The sequence below is a fragment of the Sus scrofa genome, chromosome 15, assembly GCF_054392235.1.
Source record: "Sus scrofa isolate SSC_HxYL_T2T_F1_AM1 chromosome 15, Sscrofa_HxYL_maternal_Yorkshire_Landrace_v2.0, whole genome shotgun sequence".
NCBI lineage: Eukaryota > Metazoa > Chordata > Mammalia > Artiodactyla > Suidae > Sus > Sus scrofa.
In genome coordinates this window covers 34017273-34038741 of record NC_139397.1, presented here as the reverse complement: position 1 = coordinate 34038741, position 21469 = coordinate 34017273, and the positions used below count along the sequence as shown (strand labels likewise).

Sequence of the window (21469 nt, the reverse complement as noted above, 5' to 3'; positions counted from 1 at the left end):
TAATATTAAAAAAGAACATATATCAAGAATTCCCATTGTGGCTCAGAGATAATGAACCTGACCAGTATCCATGAGGATATGGGTTCTCGATCCCTGGCCTTGCTCAGCGGGTTAGGGAGCTGGTGTTGCCATGAGCTGTGGTATAGATCGCAGACTTGGCTTGTATCCCACATTACTGTGGCTGTGATTGTGGCCAGAAGCTGTAGCTCTGATTTGACCCCTGGAAACTTCCATATGCCACATGTGCAGCCTTAAAAAGCAAAAAAAAAGAGGGGGGGATCACTTTGCTGTACAGCAGAAATTAGCACATTGGCACATCAACTATACTTTAACAATTTTTAAAATATGATTGAGCATATCCACTTGGATTTCTAATGAGCATCTCATACCTATTTATTATTATCACATTTCTATGTAAATAAATATACATATAGAATCCTTCTGCTGTTCACTCTGCCCAATACTCTCTTCCCTCATCCTTTACCCTCACTTCCTGCGCTTCTCCTAAACCAGCCTCCAGTACTTTAGATCTCTTGGTGATTCCATAGCACCCAGTAGTTTTCCTTTATGGTAATTAGCACATTTACAGTCAATTAATCAAATGTATTATTATCTGTTTAATGTCAATCTTTTCACTTTAGCCTTTAAGATTTCAGAGGCCATGGAAGTTCCCTTGTGTTGTAGAAGGTTAAGGATCCAGCATTGCTGCAGCTATAGCTCAGCCTGCCACTATGGTGCCAGTTTTATCCCTGGTCCAGGAACTTCCTCATGCGATGGCTGTGACCAAAAATTGATGTCTCCTTTCTTTATTCTTGAATGACTTAAATTGACCTTTAGAATGTGATAAAAATAGATTTCCAGATAAAATAATGAGATGTCTGGTAAAATTAGCATATCAAATCAACATAAAATGGGGAATACTTATACTAAAAATTTATTTGTGATTTGTCTGAATTCAAATTTAACTGGGCATTCTGTACTTTTTTATTGAAGTATAGCTGATTTACAATATTATATTATTTTCAGGTGTACAGCATAGTAATTCAGTATTTTTTTCAGATTCTACTCCATTATAAGTTATTACAAGATACTGGCTATGATTCCCTGTGCTGTACAATATATTCTTATTGTTTATCTATTTCATAATAGTGATTTGTGTCTGCTAACCCTATATCCTTAGTTTGTGCCTTCACCTCCCCCTTGCCTTCAGTAACCACAAGTTTGTTTTCTATACTGTGAATCTCCTTCTGTTTTGCACATACATTAGTTTGTATTTTTTAGATTCCAAATATAAGTGATATCCTACAGTATTTGTCTTTCTCTGTCCAATTTATTTCGCTAAATGTAATATTCTTTAGGCTCATCCATATTATTGCAAGTGGCAGAATTTCATTATTCATTAGCTGAGTAATGGTCCACTATATATGTACCACATTTTCTCTTCTTTTTTTTTTCTTTCTTTCTTTCTTTCTTTTTTTTTTTTTGTCTTTTTGACTTTTCTAGGGCCGCTTCCCACAGAATATGGAGGTTCCCAGGCTAGGGGTCCAATCAGAGCTGTAGCCACTGGCCTACGCCAGAGCCACAGCAACTCGGGATCTGAGCCACATCTGTGACCTACACCACAGCTCACGGCAATGCCGGATCCTTAACCCCCTGAGCAAGGCCAGGGATCGAACCTGCAACCTCATGGTTCCTAGTCGGATTCGTCAACCACTGAGCCATGACGGGAACTCCAATGTACCACATTTTCTTAATCTACTCATCTCTTGATTGGCACTTTGGTTGCTTCTGGGTCTTGGCTATAGTAAATTGTGTTGCTAGGAACATTGGGGTGCATATATATTTTTGAAGTAGTGTTTTCATTTTTCCAGATATATACCCAAGAGTAGAATTGCTGGATCATGTGGTAGTTCTATTTTTAGTTTTTTGAGGCACTTCCATACTGTGTTCCATAGTGGATGCACCAATTTACATTCCCACCAACAGTGTACAAGAGTTCTCTTTTCATCATATCATCGATAATGCATTATTTGTAGACTTTTTGGTGGTAGCCATTCTAACAGGTGTGAGGTGATATCTCATTGTTTTGATTTGCATTTTCTAATAATTACTGATATTGAGCATCTTTTCATGGGGCATTTTTGTTTGCTAAATCTGGAAACACTAGATATAATTACACTATTTCAGGTCCTCACCTAACCTTTGAGAAACATAGCAGGTTCTGCTTTTGCTCTCTGGAAAGCAGATAACAGGCTGAAAAGAACTCTGGGCTAGATTCCTGATGAAGAGAGGTCAACTAGAGAAGCCCAGGAGGATGAGAAGTCACTTAGGATGTTTCCACCCTGGCTGGGCTCAAAGTCTTGAGAGTAGAGAATTTGACAATTTATATCCAGGCAGATTTCAGAATTGCTATGGACTTTTACTCTGTGTTATTGAATGGGAGCATCTTTTGTGGTTTTCCTGTCCCTTTTCCATCATTGTATGCCTAGTAGGGATGGAAGAGTCAGGGGAAGTTGGGAAAGAAAATAGTTCACAGCTGTTTAGGTCCAGAGGAGCTGCATCCACATATATAGATCATGAAATACTGAACTGTGAGCCTGATGCTTTCATGGGATGAGATTTTGAGTTATCCAGGGAGGTGGTCAGTTTTGCTTTGTTTTGCTTTGCTTTGAATGGGAAAAGAACATAAGTTGTGGCTAGCGGGAAGATTGTGGTGGATTAAATATGGATACAAATTCTTGGCTACTCCTCGGATCAGGAGGTGGAATCTGTTTCCCCTTACACAGGGACTCTGGGCTGGACTTGCGACTTGCTTGGATAAGCAGAAAGTGATGGATATAAAACTGTGTGACTTTCAGGAAATAGTATTCTGGAAAATCAGCTCTTTGAAAAAAAAGTTCAAAAGCCCTGATTCTTAGCATTTGCCAATTTCTACTGTGTAAATAGTCCCACCATGACTGGTTTCAGTCTACCATATGATATCACTGAACATAGTGTTGGAAAGAAATATGCGTAAATGACCATCATGAGCCTGAAACGGGCTCCTGCCATCCCATCACTTTCAGCTAGTCCTTGAGAGATCTGTCAGCTTCCATTTTTGCTTTCTTGAAATACAGCTGACATAGGCTAGGCTCCTGAATGATGAGAAACCAAATGGAAAGAAAGGCCATATGGAAAAGAAAAGAAGCCTTGAGCATTCCATTCCTGGCTGGGCTCCCAACTGAGTGCAGCTGCATGAGGGGCCCCAGCCAATATTCGATGACACATAAGACCAGGTAGCCATCCCACAGCAATGTGAGACATAATACATTGTTGTGGATTTAAGCCACTATACTTCGGAATGCTTTATTAGTCAGCAATTAGTAATGGAATATATGCATTGCCAAGCTGTCATATAAAAAGTTTCAAGTTGAGCAATGTATGAGAGCACCTTGTTCTTTGCACATCAGCCCGCACTATGCGTTATCATGGTGGATAAGTTAAAAAAAAAGAAGTATGTTGCAGTTTAATTTGCATTCTTTGAAAATGAGTTTGAACATTTTTTTCATATGCTTATTGCCCAGAGAGCACGTTAAACTGAATGTGCTCTCTGCCCAGTTTTCTATTGATTTGTAAGGGCTCTTTATATATATATATATATTTATTTATTTATTTATTTATTTTGCTTTTTGTGGCCGCACCCGCAGCATATGGAGGTTCCCAGGCTAGGGGTCTGATTGGAGCTATAGCTGTCAGCCTATGCCAGAGCCACAGCAACACCAGATTTGAGCTGCTTCTGTGACCTACACCACAGCTCACTGCAATGCCAGATGCTTAACCCACTGAGCGAGGCCAGGGATCGAACCTGCAAGCTCATGGTTCCTAGTCAGATTCATTTCCACTGTGTCATGACGGGAACTCCTGTAAGGGCTCTTTATATTTTAATAATAGTAATAGCAAATGGAAAATATTTTGCAGTGTCTGTAGCTACATAGTTTGCTTTTATTCTCTTTGCATTAAAAACCTTAAACACACACACACACGTATATATGTATAAATGTTTTTTGAGAGGGCCATACCCACAGCATGTGGAAGTTCCTGGGCCAGGGGTCGAATCTGTGCCATAGCAGCAACACAAGCTGCTGCAATGATAACGCCAGATCTTTAACCTGCTGTGCCACAAGAGAACTCCAAAGTTATTTATATTTTAAAATATTCGGAGTAGACAATTTTCAGAATTTCTTTTTTTCTTCTTTTCTTTTCTTTTCTTTTTTTTTTTTTTTTTTTAGAACTGCACCCATGGCATATGGAAGTCCCCGGGCTAGGGGTCAAATCAGAGCTGCAGCTGCAGGCCTGTGTCACAGCCCCAGCAACATGAGACCTGAACTGCATCTGTGACTTACAATGCAGCTTGCAGGCAACCCCAGATCCTTAACCCACTGAGAGAGGCTAGGGATTGAATCCAAATCCTCATGGATACTAGTCAGGTTCTTAACCCACTGGTCCAGAACAGGAACTCCAGAGTGTTTCTTATAACAATGATCATATCCAGTTTTTGGTTTGTTTGTTTTTTAGTATTCCCTAAATTTTTCTATTTTCCTTGTACTTTCTTACTACTGGTTTTCTTCAAGTGAAATCTTCAGCTGAAACCTAATACAAAATACACTCCCTCCATTCCTCTTCCCATTCCAATTAGAACAACACAGGATTAGGCCACTGCAGTAGGTTAATTCTTTAGTCATTCTTGTATTAAACCCTGTAGAAAGTCTTTGGATAAACAGCACAGTAATATTTCTTTTTTTTTTTCTTCTCTTTTTCTCTCTTTTTTTTTTTGTCTTTTTGCCATTTCTTGGGCCGATCCTGCGGCATATGGAGGTTCCCAGGCTAGGGGTCTAATCGGAGCCGTAGCCACCAGCCTACGCCAGAGCCACAGCAACGCGGGATCCGAGCCGCGTCTGCGACCTACACCACAGCTCACGGCAATGCCGGATCTTTAACCCACTGAGCAAGGGCAGGGATCGAACCCGCAGCCTCATGGTTCCAAGTTGGATTCGTTAACCACTGCGCCACCACGGGAACTCCGACAGTAATATTTCATACCAATTTAAATTTTTCAAATTGAAAGAGAATGATTTTAAAATGTTATTACTTTGTGCAAATTCGAATGGCTCCTTCCAAAACTAAAAAGTATTTAAAATTGGATCAGATTCTAGAACAACAAAAAAAGGAATATTAATGAAAATGAGTGAAATCTGAGTAAAATCTTGAGTAAATAGTACCCTTGTTAGTTTCTTAGTCTTGACAAATGTGCCATGGTAATGTTATATGTTAATGATGGGAAAACTGGTTGAGGGGTGTTTGGAAACTGTCTCTTACAAAACTTTTCTGTAAATCTAAACTTATTTCCAAATGAAATAACTTTAAAAAATTCACTCTAAGAAATCCCCTGTAATGTTCCAGGCTTAGGTATTCTGGAATGCTATTCCTTACATTATATTGATTCCTTTGGGAGAATAATCTGTCTGGAATTCTGCAAGTTTTGGAGTTCCCGTCGTGGTGCAGTGGTTAACGAATCTGACTAGGAACCATGAGGTTGTGGGTTCGATCCCTGGCCTTGCTCAGGGGGTTAAGGATCCGGCGTTGCCGTGAGCTGTGGTATGGGTCATAGATGCAGCTTGGATCACATGTTGCTGTGGCTCTGGTGTAGGCCAGTGGCTACGGCTCTGATTAGACCCCTAGCCTTGGAACCTCCATATGCTGACGGAGCGGCCCTAGGAAAGGCAAAAAGACCAAAAAAAAAAAAAAAAAAAAATTATGCGAGTTTTGAATTAAGTGAACTTTTTAGAATCTTATCCCTTAAATATAAATTACTGCTATATGAATTATACATTTATATCCAATTATGAAAACTGGAATAAGAGAAATTGAAGATTGAGGCCTGAATCATAAGCTAAAAGAAATCCCTCCTCTCAATAAAAACCAAAACCAAAACTAAAACATTCTCTTCCATTTTCTAGCATGTTTTGTCAGTAAAGCCTTATCACTCTATGTGATCTTTGGACAAGCATGTGATTAAAGGCCTGGATTTAAGTGTGGAATCCGGAAACTAGGTCACCAGGTAGGGCTTTGTCTGTCTCTGTCTCCACGAGGCAGAAATATAAGCACAGGAATCCAAACCTTGCAGACACAATCATACATTTTTGCTAGAAATCTGGCTTTTGCCCATGCAGTTGGTAGGGTTTCCTGCCTCCTCCCCCCACACTTTTGTGTTCTCTTCCACTACAGCATGTATTCTAGGAGTAAGGGGTTTTAGTTTGTCATCATTTCACATTCCTCTGCAGTTATCTTTGCAGATAAAATTTATCTTTTTGAAGTTTTCAGAGTTGTAAAAGACATTCCAATCACTTACATTCTAAATGTTTCAGGATTTAAAGTTCCTACTCTTTTCCTCTCTATTCAGAGTATATACCTTGAAATCCTATGACACACTCCCTGGTGCTTCGTTTCTTATAATAGCCTCTCTCTGATATTGAGTGGCTTTTAGATAAATAATACCATTGTATTTCACACCAATTTGAATTGTCAAATTTGAAAAAGTGAGCAATGAAAAACATTATGCAAGTCTCATTTTCTCACACATGTTGAGATAACGTGAATTCTGCTGACTTAAAATTGTTGATTTGCATTGAAGAGTAAGTTTGATGTAAGAAATGCCTAGGTTCGGAGTTCCTGTTGTGGCTCAGTGGTTCACGGATCCGACCAGGAACCATGAGGTTGTGGGTTTGATCCCTGGCCTTGCTCAGTGGGTTAAGGATCTGGCATTGCTGTGAGCTGTGGTGTACGTTGCAGACGCAGTTCAGATCCCGAGTTGCTGTGGCTCTGGCGTAGGCCAGTGGCTACGGCTCCAATTAGACCCCTAACCTGGGACCCTCCATATGCCTAATGGAAAAAATCTGAATGGATGTTTTAGGCATGTTTTGAGTTATATGAGGTTTGGGTGAGCCATTCCCAGAAGGGCTCTCTGGTGACTTAGATCATCCAACTCTCCTGCTGTGAATCATTTTATTACTGTTGCTGATGTGATTGCTCATGATAAAGGTTATTGATTGCTTACTCCTATACTAGGTACAGTGTTGAGTGTCTATGTGTTCAACAATGTGGATTACCCCATTATCTATGAGGCAGGTATCATTGTATCATTTCCACTTTGTAAATGAAAGATTTCATGCTTGGCAAATTTAAATAACTTGTGTTTGAGGGGCTATCTTTGGATTCCAAAGGGCTGGGATAAAGATTTCTTTCTCTTTCATTTCCAAGATTTTTGCTAATCAATTCAGTATAAAATATTTATTACACTTCCCTCTGTTATATGTCAACTCTGTAGAAAGGTAGGTAAGTTTTGTTTCCATGATCCTGTAAGTTTTGACATGCTTTTTTGTTCCTGGATCACTTGTCTGCCTTTTGGGAAGGCAGACCCACTCGTTAAAAGGAATTGGTGAGACAAATAGAGTAAACCTCTTTACCTCTGAATTGTTCAAGACTGGAGAAGCTGTTTAATCTTTTTTGTTTGTGCGTTTTTGCTTGTTTCTTTCCATGTTTGAACTTTTCCACATCCATGAAAATGTCTTGAAATCTTTTTCTAAGAGGTGCTATTCACCACTTTTTAATTTTTTTTTATTTTTTGTCTTTTCTGTCCTTTTAGGGCCGCACCCGCAGCATATGGAGATTCCCAGGCTAGGGGTCTAATCAGAGCTGTTGCCGCCGGCCTAGCCCACAGCCACAGCAACAGCAACAGCAAAGCCAGGTCCAAGCCACGTCTTCAACCCACACCACAGCTCGCAGCAACACCGGATCCTTAACCCACTGAGCAAGGCCAGGGGTCGAATCCACAACCTCCTGGTTCCTGGTTGAATTCGTTTCTGTTGCGCCACGACGGGAACTCCACACCGATTCTTTAAACAACAGTATCTCTAAACATTACTTTCCCTTTTCCTAGAAGTAGTTGATATTGTTGATTGTAAAATGGCAATCAATAATTTTGCTCTCCTTTTAGGATTAAAAAAAACAAACAAAGGACTCATCTTAAACACAGGCTCTAGCTAATCTAAGGCATTCCAAGGTCTATGACTTTTTTTTGTCTTTTTAGGGCTACACACTCAGGGGTTGAATCAAAGCTTCAGCTACCAGTCTTCATCACAACCATAGCAATTCCAGATCCTAGCTGTGTCTGTGAGCTACACTGCAACTCAAGCAGCACTGGGTCCTTAACCCACTGAGCAAGACCAGGGATTGAACTGGCATCCTAATGGATACTAGTGGGGTTCCCAACCCACTGTGCCACAAATGGGAACTCCTCTATGATGTAATTTCCTTACCTAAATCTTCAGGGAGGCAGAGTAACCCCATGGCAGGGAAGAAAGGAAATCTTTTCAATATTTTGTAATCATTGGGTATGGTGAAACACCTGGAATGTGGGAAGGTGAGTTGAACTAGAAATAGGACTTTCACACTCCATGCAGTTTTTTTGTTTTTTTTTTTTTCCTTCCTGTCTTTTTAGAGCAGCAGTGGTGGCAAAAGGAAGGTCCCAGGCTAGGGGTCAAATTGGAGCTGTAGCTGCCAGCCTACACCACAGCCTCAGCAACACGGGATCCGAGTCGAATCTGTAACCTACACCACAGCTCAAGGCAACGCCAGATCCTTAACCCACGGAGCAAGAGAGGCCAGGGATTGAACCTGCATCCTTGTGGATACTATTTGGGTTTGTTACTGCTGAGCCATAACATGAATTCACAGTTGTTTTTTGTTTTTGTTTTTGTTTTTATTTAGAAAAGTGTTATCACTTTGGTAAATGTCTATTAAGCAAAGAACCAAAGTCATGCTTCCATTACTATAATAATCTTTGCAGAATCTTCATTATTAATCGATTTTCTGTCATTCAAGTAAAAGTGAGCTTCATGAAGGCAGGGACTTTGTCATAGAAGACTGTGCGGCATGTAGTAGGAATTAAGTTCCTTTTCAATAAATGAGTTATAGTTTGATAACTGAGTTCTCATTAAGGAAATTTCACATGAATTTAAGGGAAGATGTAAAGAACAACCAAATAGAAGGAGCATTAGAAGAAGAGTCAGGAGGCCTGGGTTCTACTTCAGTTTTGCTCTCAACTAACGAAGGGTGTAACCTTGGGCACATCCCTAAAGAAGTCTTCCTCCCTCTGATTAAATCCTTTAGATGGTTACTTACGCTTTGCTTTACCCTCTGAATATTAGTTCTGATTCCAGGTTCTTACAGATTTAGTTGATAGAATGCTAAGATATGATGCACTTAAACAGTCTATATTTGATGTCATAAGTATGCCTTAACATATTTAACTAACACATTAGGGATTGTGACTTATAGTACAGACTTCATATCTATTGAATTAAAACATTTCTGTTATATCAAATGTCACTCGTTAAATAAAATCCAATATCTTAAAAAATGTTTTCCTGGGCCTTCTATATTTGTGATTATACCTACAAATTTACTTTAAAAGATTTCACATTATAATTTGAATATAATTTCACATTAAATTAATAAGAGATTTATTAATTTAAGGGCTGCTCACCTTAGGAGAGGTTTATTGTGGTTGGAAGACTATGCCCAGTGGGAGAAGATTTACTAGATAACCCTGCAATCCAAAGAAGCTGAGTCTGTGGTTCAGACTGTATCTAGAATTGGAATTACATTTGTTAAGCAGCCAGAAAGACAATGTCCCTATTGGCAGTCAGCATTTTCTTATCTTCATGATCACCTGAAAATGCCAAAAGCAAAGGACAAGTTGGACTCTACTGCTAGAGGGGCACAAAGGGGTTTATTTGGCTCTAAACTTAGAAGATAAAGTAACTGGGACTCCTGATACCTGTAATTCCAGCTGTCTTTATCCAACAAGTGCATTCCTAAGAAAGGCAAAACATCTAAAGGCAAAGAGAAGGCAGCCTTTGATAATTCTTTTATTTTTCATTTATTACCTCTTTTAAGGGAAATGCTATCTTCCAGATCAATTTTTTCCAAACTCATTTGTAAGTTTACAAACTGTAAAATGTAAGAAATATACTTTCAATTTCAACCTATTATACCTATAGATACACATGCAGGCACGCCTGCATACACACACACACATGCACGCACGCACGTGCTGCACATACACACACAACCAAAATTAAGTTTCCTCAAAATAATGTCTTTCTGAACTAGAGTTGAGCCATCTGATATTTTTCCATACTACCACATTTTTTTCATATTTATTTATTTATATTTTTATATTTTTTATTTTTCTGCTTTTTAGGGCTGCATCTGTGGCATGTGAAGTTTCCCAGGCTAGAGGTCTAATCAGAGCTACAGCTGCTGGCCTGCACCACAGCCACAGAAATGCCAGATCCAAGCCGTGTCAGTGACCTACACCACAGTTCATGGCAATGCCAGATCCTTAACCCACTGAGTGAGGCCAGGGATCAAACCCGCAGCCTCATGGTTCCTAGTTGGATTCATTTCCTCTGTGCCACAATGGGACTCCTGGAAATTTTTTTCATAAAAATTTTTCAAATAGCTTTTCCTGCAAAGTTTCTTCAGAATATAACATAGAACCCAGGGAGTACACTATCAAATGCTTTACTGTCTAATTTTTGGTATTATCAACTGATATTTGTGTGTTAATCTAACTTGATTACCTTATATAAAACTGCAGCTCCCTCTAGGACACCCTATTTATTTCCTCTGCTTTATATTTTTCTATAGCACCTATCACCATTTAATAATAATTTCACTTATTTATTGTCTGTTTTCCCCACTACCATGCAAGAAGCATGTACAGATTTTCATATGTTTTTCATAGTTTCATTTTCCAGTGCTTGAGATTCAAGATTTAGAACTTTGAGTGGTTCATAATAGTTACTCATAAATAAATAGGTAAGCTAGTAATATCCCTCTATGTAGTGCATGCTGAAGACCTTATTATATATCTGAAGGGCTAACTATCCCTTAGACCCACAAACATTTACTGAAGATTTGTCTGCTAGGTCCTGATATACAGAGATGCAATTCCTAACCTCTACATAATCAACAAAAATTGCAATACAAAATGAGTGAGTAAAAACCTACAAAATTTATGTTTTTACAGAAGCAGAAGCAGCTGGAGGAAGGAAAGAAAAGGAGGTAGATAGTGTCTGAGGGCTTAATGGAGAAGGAAGGATTGAGATTTCTCTCGTTTGGGCTGAGGGTACAGGGCCAGGAGAGGAGAAGACCTAAAAGAATTAGCATTTGTGTTTAGGACGTTGAAATTTAAACTCACTGGGAGGGTGGCTGTTTGGATGTGGTAAGAAATGAGGTTATAGGACAAGCAAAGATAAAATGTTGAAAGGTTTGTTTGCCATTTTTTTTTTTTTTTTTTTTGTCTTTTTGCCATTTCTTAGGCTACTCCCGCGGCATATGGAGGTTCCCAGGGTAGGGGTCGAATCAGAGCTGTAGCCGCTGGCTTACACCAGAGCCTCAGCAACGTGGGATCCGAGCTGCGTCTGCAACCTACACCACAGCTCACAGCAATGCCAGATCCTTAACCCACTGAGCAAGGTCAGGGATCAAACCCACAACCTCATGGTTCCTAGTCGGATTCGTTAACCACTGAGCCATGACTGGAACTCCTTGTTTGCCATTTTAAAGAGTTTGACCTCCATATCAGGACTCATGGGCACCCCCCACCCAGGGGAGTGATGTTTGTGTCTTTTTTATGAGATGGTCAGTCATGTGTGACACAAGAGGAGCTAGAAAAGAGGCTCAGGGGAAAAAAAAAACAAAGTTTATTTTACTCATCAGTCCTAAAGACAGGAGGTACAGCATGCCATGCAGGAGCCCATGGAAAAACCATCAAGGTGATCAGGATGCAGAAGTCAGGAGGAAGCGGAAGGTTTAGGTCATGACTTTTACTGGGGTTTCCATGGGAAAGGCAAGCTAGGGCAGGGAAAACACTTAGCACTGGCTAATTTGAATACTTATGGTGGTCTCCACGCTATTGGAGTGGGCCCTAGTTGCCTGGCATCTGGTCCTGGGAGGATTCAGACAGAAGAATATTACACTTTGGGGTACACAGGCCAGATAGAGAAGGTACGGCTCTGAGTTGCTTAGTTTCTGTATCAAAGACATGGTCCCAGCTGGGCCTTTTGCTATCTCTGAGAATTGGCTGGCCCAGGGAAGAGTAGTCTCTCCCCAGCCAGAAAGATTTTTTTAAGATGTCAAAACATCACAATACACAGAAAATATGAAATATTTACAATACAGTTAGGCTTGGGTTATGTGGAGACTGAGCTGTCCCAGGTACACCTTTGGGAGTTGGTCACTGATTATGAGGGTTATAGGCTTTCACTTGAAATTTAAAATTTTTTTTACTTAAAATTTTATTGAAGTATAGTTGATTTACAATGTTGTGATTTGTTTGAAATTTAAAAAAATTTTTTTCCTAACCCCCAAAGGAGCTTTGTGCTCCCAAGTTCTTGAAGATCATTATAAGTAACAGTTATATACATAAAAGTAGAAGACATGTACCACGTCTGCAGACCTGTTCTGGCTTTGTGGAAAGTTGCAACCACAAACACTGCTACTATTCAAAATTATTTTGCAAGTGTTGTGCTTCAAAGTGAAACTTGATATTTATTGTACCTTCAGGTGTGAGTTATATTAAGGAAGGATCAAATATAATTTTGGATAGAAACATTTATTCTCATGCAAAAATATTGGGCATCTATATCTTCTCTATTCAAAATATGTGGAAGATATTCAGAAAGGGAAGTTAACTACATGAATGTGGGTAGCACCTGCTACTTCGCAAGAATTATGGTGTCTGAAAAAAAAAAAAGAATTATGGTGTCTGTTATTAATGTCAATGTCATCAGGACCAGGTGACTGCATGCCTGCTGGTCAGGTCACTGTCCTAAACACAGCATTTCATGGGCTTGGGAATTACTCCTGATCTGTATTGCTATTCTTTCTGAGGTTGCCCCAGCCTTCCCAGCACTGTTATCTCTGTACTCAAATCCCAGGAAAAAGAAAAAAGAATACTGGCTTCAGAGTTAGCCACTTACTAGCAATAAAAAAAAATAATAAAATAGAAGCTAACAATTACCAAGTTTTCACCTATGCAAACCTCCTTATCTCATGCAGCCCTTGTAACTCATGAAATTGGTGCTGTTATAATCCTCACATTTTAGGAAACTGAAGCATGAGCCTCATGAACTATGGTGAAATTTTTACCTCTCATTTTCTCCTTCTGTAAAATGGAGATTCTATCTATTGTTCACTTAACTCTCATAAGAAATGTGTGTAAAATTCTTAGCATGTGCTTTATGAAAAATAGTTGCATTGGGTATATAACTTTTTTTGACGTAACCTTGATACACAGGATGGAATTACTTTTCAGTTGGATAAAAATACCTTCCCCTCTAGGCTCCCAAGAATTTCTTTATCTTCTCATTGCTTACTTCATCTATTATCCACCCTGAAGTGCTTCCCTGCAGTATTTTTTTTCCTATCTTCTTATTGAAAGGAACAGTGTTGTCAAGAAGAGCTCAGAGGACTTCTCCGGAATACAATTACTCCCGAAGACACAAGTCATTTGACTGTGAGGAAACAAAAGAAATCCATTGCTACCAGGACCAAATCCCTAAATCCCATTGCTTTCTTGCCAGTGGAGTTGCACAGATGACATTCACACATGAGAACTCTAGAATGTTCTTAAAAAGTGGTGGGAGTTCCCATCGTGCTGCAGTGGTTAACGAATCTGACTAGGAACCATGAGGTTGCAGGTTCGCTCCCTGCCCTTGCTCAGTGGGTCAAGGATCCAGTGTTGCCGTGAGCTGTGGTGTATGTTGCAGATGTGGCTCGGATCCCTTGTTGCTGTGGCTCTGGAGTAGGCTGGTGGCTACAGCTCTGATTCGACCCCTAGCCTGGGAACCTCTGTATGCCCTGTGGGAGTGGCCTAAGAAATGGCAAAAAGCCAAAAAAAACAAAAACAAAAAAACAAAAAAACAAGTGGTGGCAAGGAGAGGATAAAAATCAGAAGAGTTCCCATCCTGGCGCATTGGAAATGAATCTGACTAGGAACCATGAGGTTTCGGGTTTGATCCCTGGCCTTACTCAGTGGGTTAAGGATCTGGCAATGCCATGGGCTGTGGTCAGCAGCTGTAGCTCCAATTAGCCTCAGGTATGGCCCTAAAAAAGCAAAAAAAAAAAAAAAAAAAAAAAAAAATCAGAGGAGAGTAGACAAGAACTTTGGTGACACTGAATCCCACTGGAAGGGGGGTGCCCTGAGGACAGCTTCCAGGCCAAGAGTGGGTCAGTGTCTTGGTCTCCAGTCCCACAATAGCAGATGTAGGTGGAAGGGGCTCCATGGTTGACTCAAAGGCATTTTAATTAATTAATTAATTTGGGGGACAAAGGAGAAATAAATAGCTTTATTGCTTTGGGCCAGGCAAAGGAGGTCACAGCAGGCTAATGCCCTAAAGACTGTACCCTCCCTTGGGAGAGAATGGGAAGTGATTTTATAGTTTGGTGGTAGAAAATGGGGCCATGGATAAGGATCAGCGTAGATGCAAGCTTTCCTTCCTCTTCAAAATTGGTGTCTAATAGCTCAAGGACTGGTTCTGGTAGTCCCCCTCTTTGATTTCCATTTGCTGAGGTTTGCAGTTCTGGTGTCTGGTCCTTTGTGTCTCAGCGCAGAAGGAATTCAGCGAGAGACAAGGTGATAGGCAAGAAATAGATTTATTAAGATAGGAAGTTTGTGGAGTTACTGTTGTGGCTAAGTGGGCTAAGAGCTAGTATCCATAAGGTTCCTTCACCTCGCTCAGTGGGTTAAAGATCTGGGTTGCCTTGAGCTGTAGTGTAGGTTGCAGATGTGTCTCGGATCTGGTGTTGCTGTGGCAGTGGCGTAGGCTGGCAGCTGTTGCTGTGATTTGACCCCTAGCCTGAGAACTTCCATATGCCACAGGTGCAGCCCTAAAAAGAAAAAAAAAAAAAAAAAATAGGACTCTTGTGAGGGATACAAGTGGACAGGTGAGGAGGCTCTGCCTCAAAGGCATGTTAACCAAGGTCCCTTCAATGCAAGCCTGAGCGGCTGCCCCCGTAGGTCCCTGCCCATGCTGGAGAGTCACCAACCAGAAATCATGAATCACTTGCTTTCCTAAAGTTTACAGAGAGAGAATCTCCTCTTTCCCAGGTTTTTTCTTGACAGATATTCCTGAGGAAGTTTGATTATGGAAAGCAATCAATAGATTTGGATAGCTGTTGTTTTTCTCACTAATAAGGAGTCAGGAAAACCAGAGGAGAACTAACTAGAAATAGCATTAATTTTAAAAATATTAATAACTATACAAAGAAAGAAAAAAAGAAAGAAAGGAAAAAGGAAGGAAGACGAAGAGGAAAGAAGGAAGAGAAAAAAGGAAGAAAAAAATCCTCAGGCATGGATTAACGTCCTTGTCTGGGAACAACTAGGTGTTTTTTAGGCCAGGAAACAGGCACAGGGAGAGAAACCTTGAGTGAATTTCAAGATCAGTCTCTTAATGCTAATTCGTTTCCACAGAATCTCCATATGCTGGCATAGAAACTACTCTTGTTGCACTATAGCAGGAACTCCAATTTAAAACAAGCTAGGTTTAGACGTGTTCAAATCTTTTTTTTTTTTCTTTTGTCTTTTGTCTTTTTAGGACAGCACCCACGGCACATGGAGGTTCCCAGGCTAGGGGTCTAATCGGAGCTGTTGCCGCTGGCCTACGCTAGAGCCACAGCAATGCGGGATCCAAGCCACATCTGCAACCTATACCGCAGCTCATAGCAATGCCGGATCCTTAACCCACTGAGCAAGGCCAGGGATCAGACCCGAAACCTCATGGTTCCTAGTTGGATTCATTTCTGCTGCACCATGACAGGAACTCCGAGATGTGTTCAAATCTTAAACATCAGGTCAGTTTTGGATTTGGGGTAGTTAAGTATTGTCATAAAACAAGAGATCACCTTGCAAACTAACACAGTATTGTAAATCAACTATACTTTAATAGAATGTATTTTTAAAATGATAAAACAATAAATCAACTATAATAAAATTTTTTAAAAGATAAAACATTTTAAAAAATAAAATAAGAAAACATAGAGAATAGAAGGACAAAGAGGCAGGAAGTAGAGGCAAAATGTAGGAGTTCCTGCTGTGGCGCATTGGGTTAAGAGTCCAACTGCAGTGGCTCCAGTCTCTGCTGAGGCATGGGTTCAATCCCCGGCCCAGCTCAGTGGGTTAAAGAATCCAACATTACCACAGCTGTGGCATAGGTTGCAGCTGCAGCTCAGATTCAATCCCTGGCCCAGGAACTTCCATATGCCATGAGTACGACCATAAAAAGAAGAAAAAAACAAACCCAAAATGTATATTTGCCTTGATGACCTTTGGTTTCTGGGACAGGCATGGGTTTTGCAGTGCTGTGAAATAGAGATAGGATAGAAATAACATATGTGGATGTTAGACCAGAATCACTGCATGAATACCACGGAGATTCATTAATTAAAAAAAAATTGTAACACAATACTCAGTATTCATTTGGTGCCCTCTGTAGTTCTCTTCAGAATACTTTAATGTGGAATGCTTTCTATCTGGGGTATGCTTCTTCATCCTCATGTCCTCAATAAGCCTCTTCTCTCTTTTCTTTCTTTACTTAGTCTACCACCACCAGACCAGCATCCTCATTTTGTACTCTGGGAGAAAGGCTGTTCTGCAGGAGGATTACCATGACTCCTTCCCTCCAGTTAGGTGTATGTGTATATATACACATACATATACACACACATATATACAATATATGTATCTATATGTGTATGTATGTATATGTGTGTATATATATAACTTACGACAAAAATATATGTATTCATTTATAAAATGAATGAATGAAAAATTTAGAAATACAGAAATATAAACAGCATTTTAAAATCACATTTAAAAAAGACAAAAAAAAAAAAAAAGGAGTTCCCATCATGGCGCAGTGGTTAACAAATCTGACTAGGAACCATGAGGTTTTGGGTTCTGTCCCTGGCCTTGCCCAGTGGGTTAAGGATCCGGCGTTGCTGTGAGCTGTGGTGTAGGTTGCAGACACGGCTCCCATCCCGAGTTGCTGTGGTTCTAGCATAGGCCAGCAGCTACAGCTTTGATTAGACCCCTAGCCTGGGAACCTCCATATGCCGAGGGAGCAGCCCTAGAAAAGGCAAAAAGACAATGAATAAATAAATAAATAAATAAATAAATAAATTAATTAAATAAAATCACATTTAAGTGAGTCCCTCATGTCTCAGAGGATTAAGGATCTGGCACTGGCTCTTGGCTCTGGTTACAACTATGGCACGGGTTTGATTCCTAGCCCAGGAACTTGTGCACGCTATGGGCATGGCCATCCCCCAAAAGGCCACACTGAATATCATTGGAACTAAATATTTGCATATTATTTACTCAGGATAAATTCCTAGAACTAGGTCAAGGTAACCACATAATTAACCAGATAATTAAAGGGTTTGATAAATGCTGTCAAATTGTATTCCAGAAAGGTTGTGGAATTTTATACACTCATTAGCAAAATGAAAAAGAAATGAAAACCATGTACATGTATTTATATATATTTGTGTTTGTGTATATATGGTGTATGTGTATATGTGTATGTGTTTTTTCTAGTAAGGTAGAATGTTACTTAGTTTAGGTAGTTATATTGGAGTAACTTGCTGCTATAGTAAATAAAATCTAGAATTGTAATCGCTTAACATAATCAAAATTTATTTTTTGCTTATGTAGCTGTCCAGTGAAGTATCCCTGCTTGAGGTGGCTTTCCTCCATGCGGTGGTTTCGGGATTTGGACCCTTCCATCCTTCGGCTTGGAAGGATGTGCCTCACCATTGTTATACCCATCTGGTGGGTATATAGGGAAAAAGAGAAAGCATGATCGAGGTATTAACTTCACAGTGCATTGGCGAGAATTCAGTCAATTGGTCTATAAGGGAAAATGGGAAATGCAGACAGGGATTGCTGCCACAGTGGCCAAAACGGATAACCCTATGTAGAACAATAGAGCAAGTTCATGGAATATAAAAAATGCTGACTACGTTGACCGAGAAGACCAATTGCAGTCACTATCAATGATATTCCCATATACAGATTGATGTTAATTTTTTTTTTTTTTTTGTCTTTTTATGGCATATGGAGGTTCCCAGGCTAGGGGTCTAATCGGAGCTGTAGCTGCTGGCCTCCACTACAGCCACAGCGATGGTGGACCCAAGCCATGTATGTGACCTACACCATAGCTCATGGCAACGCTGGATCCTTAACCCACTGAGCAAGGCCAGTGATAGTACCCGCAACCTCATGGTTCCTAGTCAGATTCGTTTCCGCTGCGCCACGACGGGAACTCCAACGTTGAAATTATTTATTGGGAAATTTACATTCACTAAAGGCTTTCCACCTGCATATTTGCAAATATATGACAAGGCTTTTTCCATGCCAGTTTTATACTTAAAGTGGCCTTCCCCTTGAGTATCATACTGTCAGGTTTTCAAAATGGTACATTTATGTAATAATGAAAAGATGGTAAATGTCTCATTAAAATAAGTAATCACATCTGTGAGTCTGTTACTGTTCTGTAGATTGTGGTTGCCAAAGGGGAGGGGGAGGCAGTGGGATGGATTGGGAGTTTGAGGTAAGTAGATGCAAACTATTGCATTTGGAGTGATTCCTGCTGTATAGCACAGGGAACTATATCCAATCTCTTGTGGTAGAACATGGTGGAAGATAACATGAGAAAAAGAGAGTGTGTGTGTGTGTGTGTGTGTGTGTGTGTGTGTGTGTATAACTGAGTCGCTTTGCTGTACAGCAGAAATTGACAAAACATTGTAAATCAACTATAATAAAATTTTAAAAGATGATCAATGTAAAAAAACAAAGGAATCATGCACGCAGCATGACTTTCAGTTTATTGATCTGCTGAAGTGCTTAGAATAATACTCAGCTGGTGGATTTGCAGGTCCATTGAGCAACCATAAAGGCTGTCCTTAGATTTCCTTTAGTTCTCTTTTAGGAGACAATCCTTGCTTGACAATGATATATTTAAGATCATTTTCTGGTAGAATGAATGGCTTTATAGTTTTCCTTTTTTCACTTTAAGCGAAAGTGAAGCCAGAATGATCGTTAAATAATCCCAGAAATGTCCTTTTAGGAGATCCAGTGAGATTTTCATGGGTCTTGCCATGTCATACATTCTCTCCCTAGATATTAGTTTAGCCATATTCTGGTTACACTGGAAGATTTTGGAATACAGTTTCAAGAGACAAACACTGATTCTTTCTCTAGCAAATCTCTTGCTTTTTCAATTATGCCATTTTGTCTCTCTGAATTGAACTGCAGTAGACAGAGAAAAGACAGCTTAGCTTTCCTTGGCTTTTAGTTTGTCAAATGGAAGGAGCTACATAAGTTCAAAGCATGATCTTGAGTTACTTTACAGCAAGTAGTAGGATATATACATTAAAGAGCCTGTGTTCATCGAGTGCTTTGTTTACCATTTTTACATTTATCATTTTTTGAGCAACAACAGTGTTTTATAGAAGGCGTGAAACAGACAATGAAATAGGCATTCATATTTTCTTTGTTGAAAGCAAAGGAGGCTCTGAGAAGAAAATATTCAACAGGGTTACTTCCCAACATTAAACAAGAGACAAAGACAAGAGCTGAGCTCATTTGGAAAACTGGAGCTGGTATTAAAACATTACTAATAGGGAGCTCCCATTGTGGTGATGTGCAGCAGAAATGAATCTGGCTAGTATCCATGAGGATGCGGGTTTGATCCCTGGCCTCGATCAGTGGGTCGGGGATCCAGTGTTGCCATGAGCTGTGGTGTAGTTCACAGACACGGCTTGGATCCCGCATGCTGTGGCTGTGGTGTAGGCCTGCAGCTGGAGCTCCGATTCGACCCCTAGCCTGGGAACTTCCATTTGCCAGGGAGGTGGCCCTAAAAAGCGAAAAAAATAAACAAAATATTATTAATAGATCAATGATCAAATCATTGCTTTCAGATCTCCAGAAAATTTGCTGAGTAGCAATGGACCAGCAAACTCAGTAAATACATAGATAAGGTCAGAATAAGGAAGATAAAGAAACATAAATGGAAATGAAACATAAATGGAGATAGAATGCACTGAAATACTTTAATGTATTTTATGGGATACATAAGATTAAAATAAAAAAGCCCTACCCAAAAGTACGTGCCAAGATGTTAAAAAAACTCTTTGCATTTTCTTGCTTTGGTTGCCAGCCTGTGACTCTTCCCTCTTCAAAAAATATTTTCTTTCTGATACTTTAAATAAAAGAGGCTCTTGATACACATAAGTGGCCCACTTCTCATCTATTCCAAAAAACAGCCACCCCTACTCAAACCTTTGTTTTTTGTTTATCGGTATTATGCTCTGATAGGTATCAGACTAAATTCTTTTACAAAGATTGTTTTTTAACTGCTCAGCAGGATTCCTGAAAGCACAAACTTCTATCTGAACTTGTCTTGAGTGTTACCTGGGATGGGATAACTTTTTTTTTTAATTCTTAAGCTCTCGCAATTATTATTAATAAGTAGTCACAACATCAAGGAAAAATGTGTAACGAGCATATTAACACTATAAAGTCCTTTGGCTTTATATTGAACTCTTTGACTTCTTCAATTAGTTTTATGATTAGTTTAGAATCATGTTTCATGCTTTGTGATTTTTTGGGGGGGGCCGTTCCCATGGCATGCAGAAGTTCCTGGGCCCAGGATCGAACCCGTGCTACGAAGCAACCCAAACCTCTGCAGTGACAATGCCAGATCCTTAACCCACTGTGCCACAGGATAACTCATGCTTTGTGATTCTGAAGATGCCCTGAAGCTCCTTTGCTTGGCATTTGTGCTGCTTCCTCATAAATTCAACCTCTCCTAACTTTCAGTCCTGCCTTTTTCTCCTACAAACTGTAATTCTGCAGTCCTCTCTTTGGTTTCATTGCCTGGACCAGAGCTTGGACAATAACTCTCCCCAAACTACCTGTTGTCAATGTTTTTAAGGCACACATCAAGTTTCATATCCTCAGCCTGATCCCATGAGGTCATAATGCTTTTTTGCTGACTTTTAATTTCCTTCCTTCCTTCATTCAAGAAATATTGGGAGTTCCCATTGTGGCTCAGTGGTTAACGAATCCAACTAGGAACCATGAGGTTGTGAGTTCGATCCCTGACCTTGCTTGGTGGGTTAAGGATCCAGCATTGCTGTGAGCTGTGGTGTAGGTTGCGGATGAGGCTTGGATCCCGAGTTGCTGCGGCTCTGGTGCAGGCCGGTGGCTACAGCTCCGATTAGACCCCTAACCTGGGAACCTCCATATGCTGTGGGAGTGGTCCTAGAAATGACAAAAAGACTATATATATATATATAT

At 40.0% G+C, this 21469-nt stretch overlaps 1 long non-coding RNA gene across 1 annotated transcript in view; it reads left to right on the top strand.

Annotated features, from left to right (window-relative positions):
* Positions 1–17938, top strand: part of LOC102159687 (uncharacterized) — a 102494-nt gene extending 84556 nt beyond the window's left edge. The window contains exon 13 of the long non-coding RNA XR_014830605.1: positions 17822–17938. This is a non-coding gene — a long non-coding RNA (uncharacterized LOC102159687). The remainder of the gene's footprint in view (positions 1–17821) is intronic.
* Positions 17939–21469: the final 3531 nt, after the last annotated feature.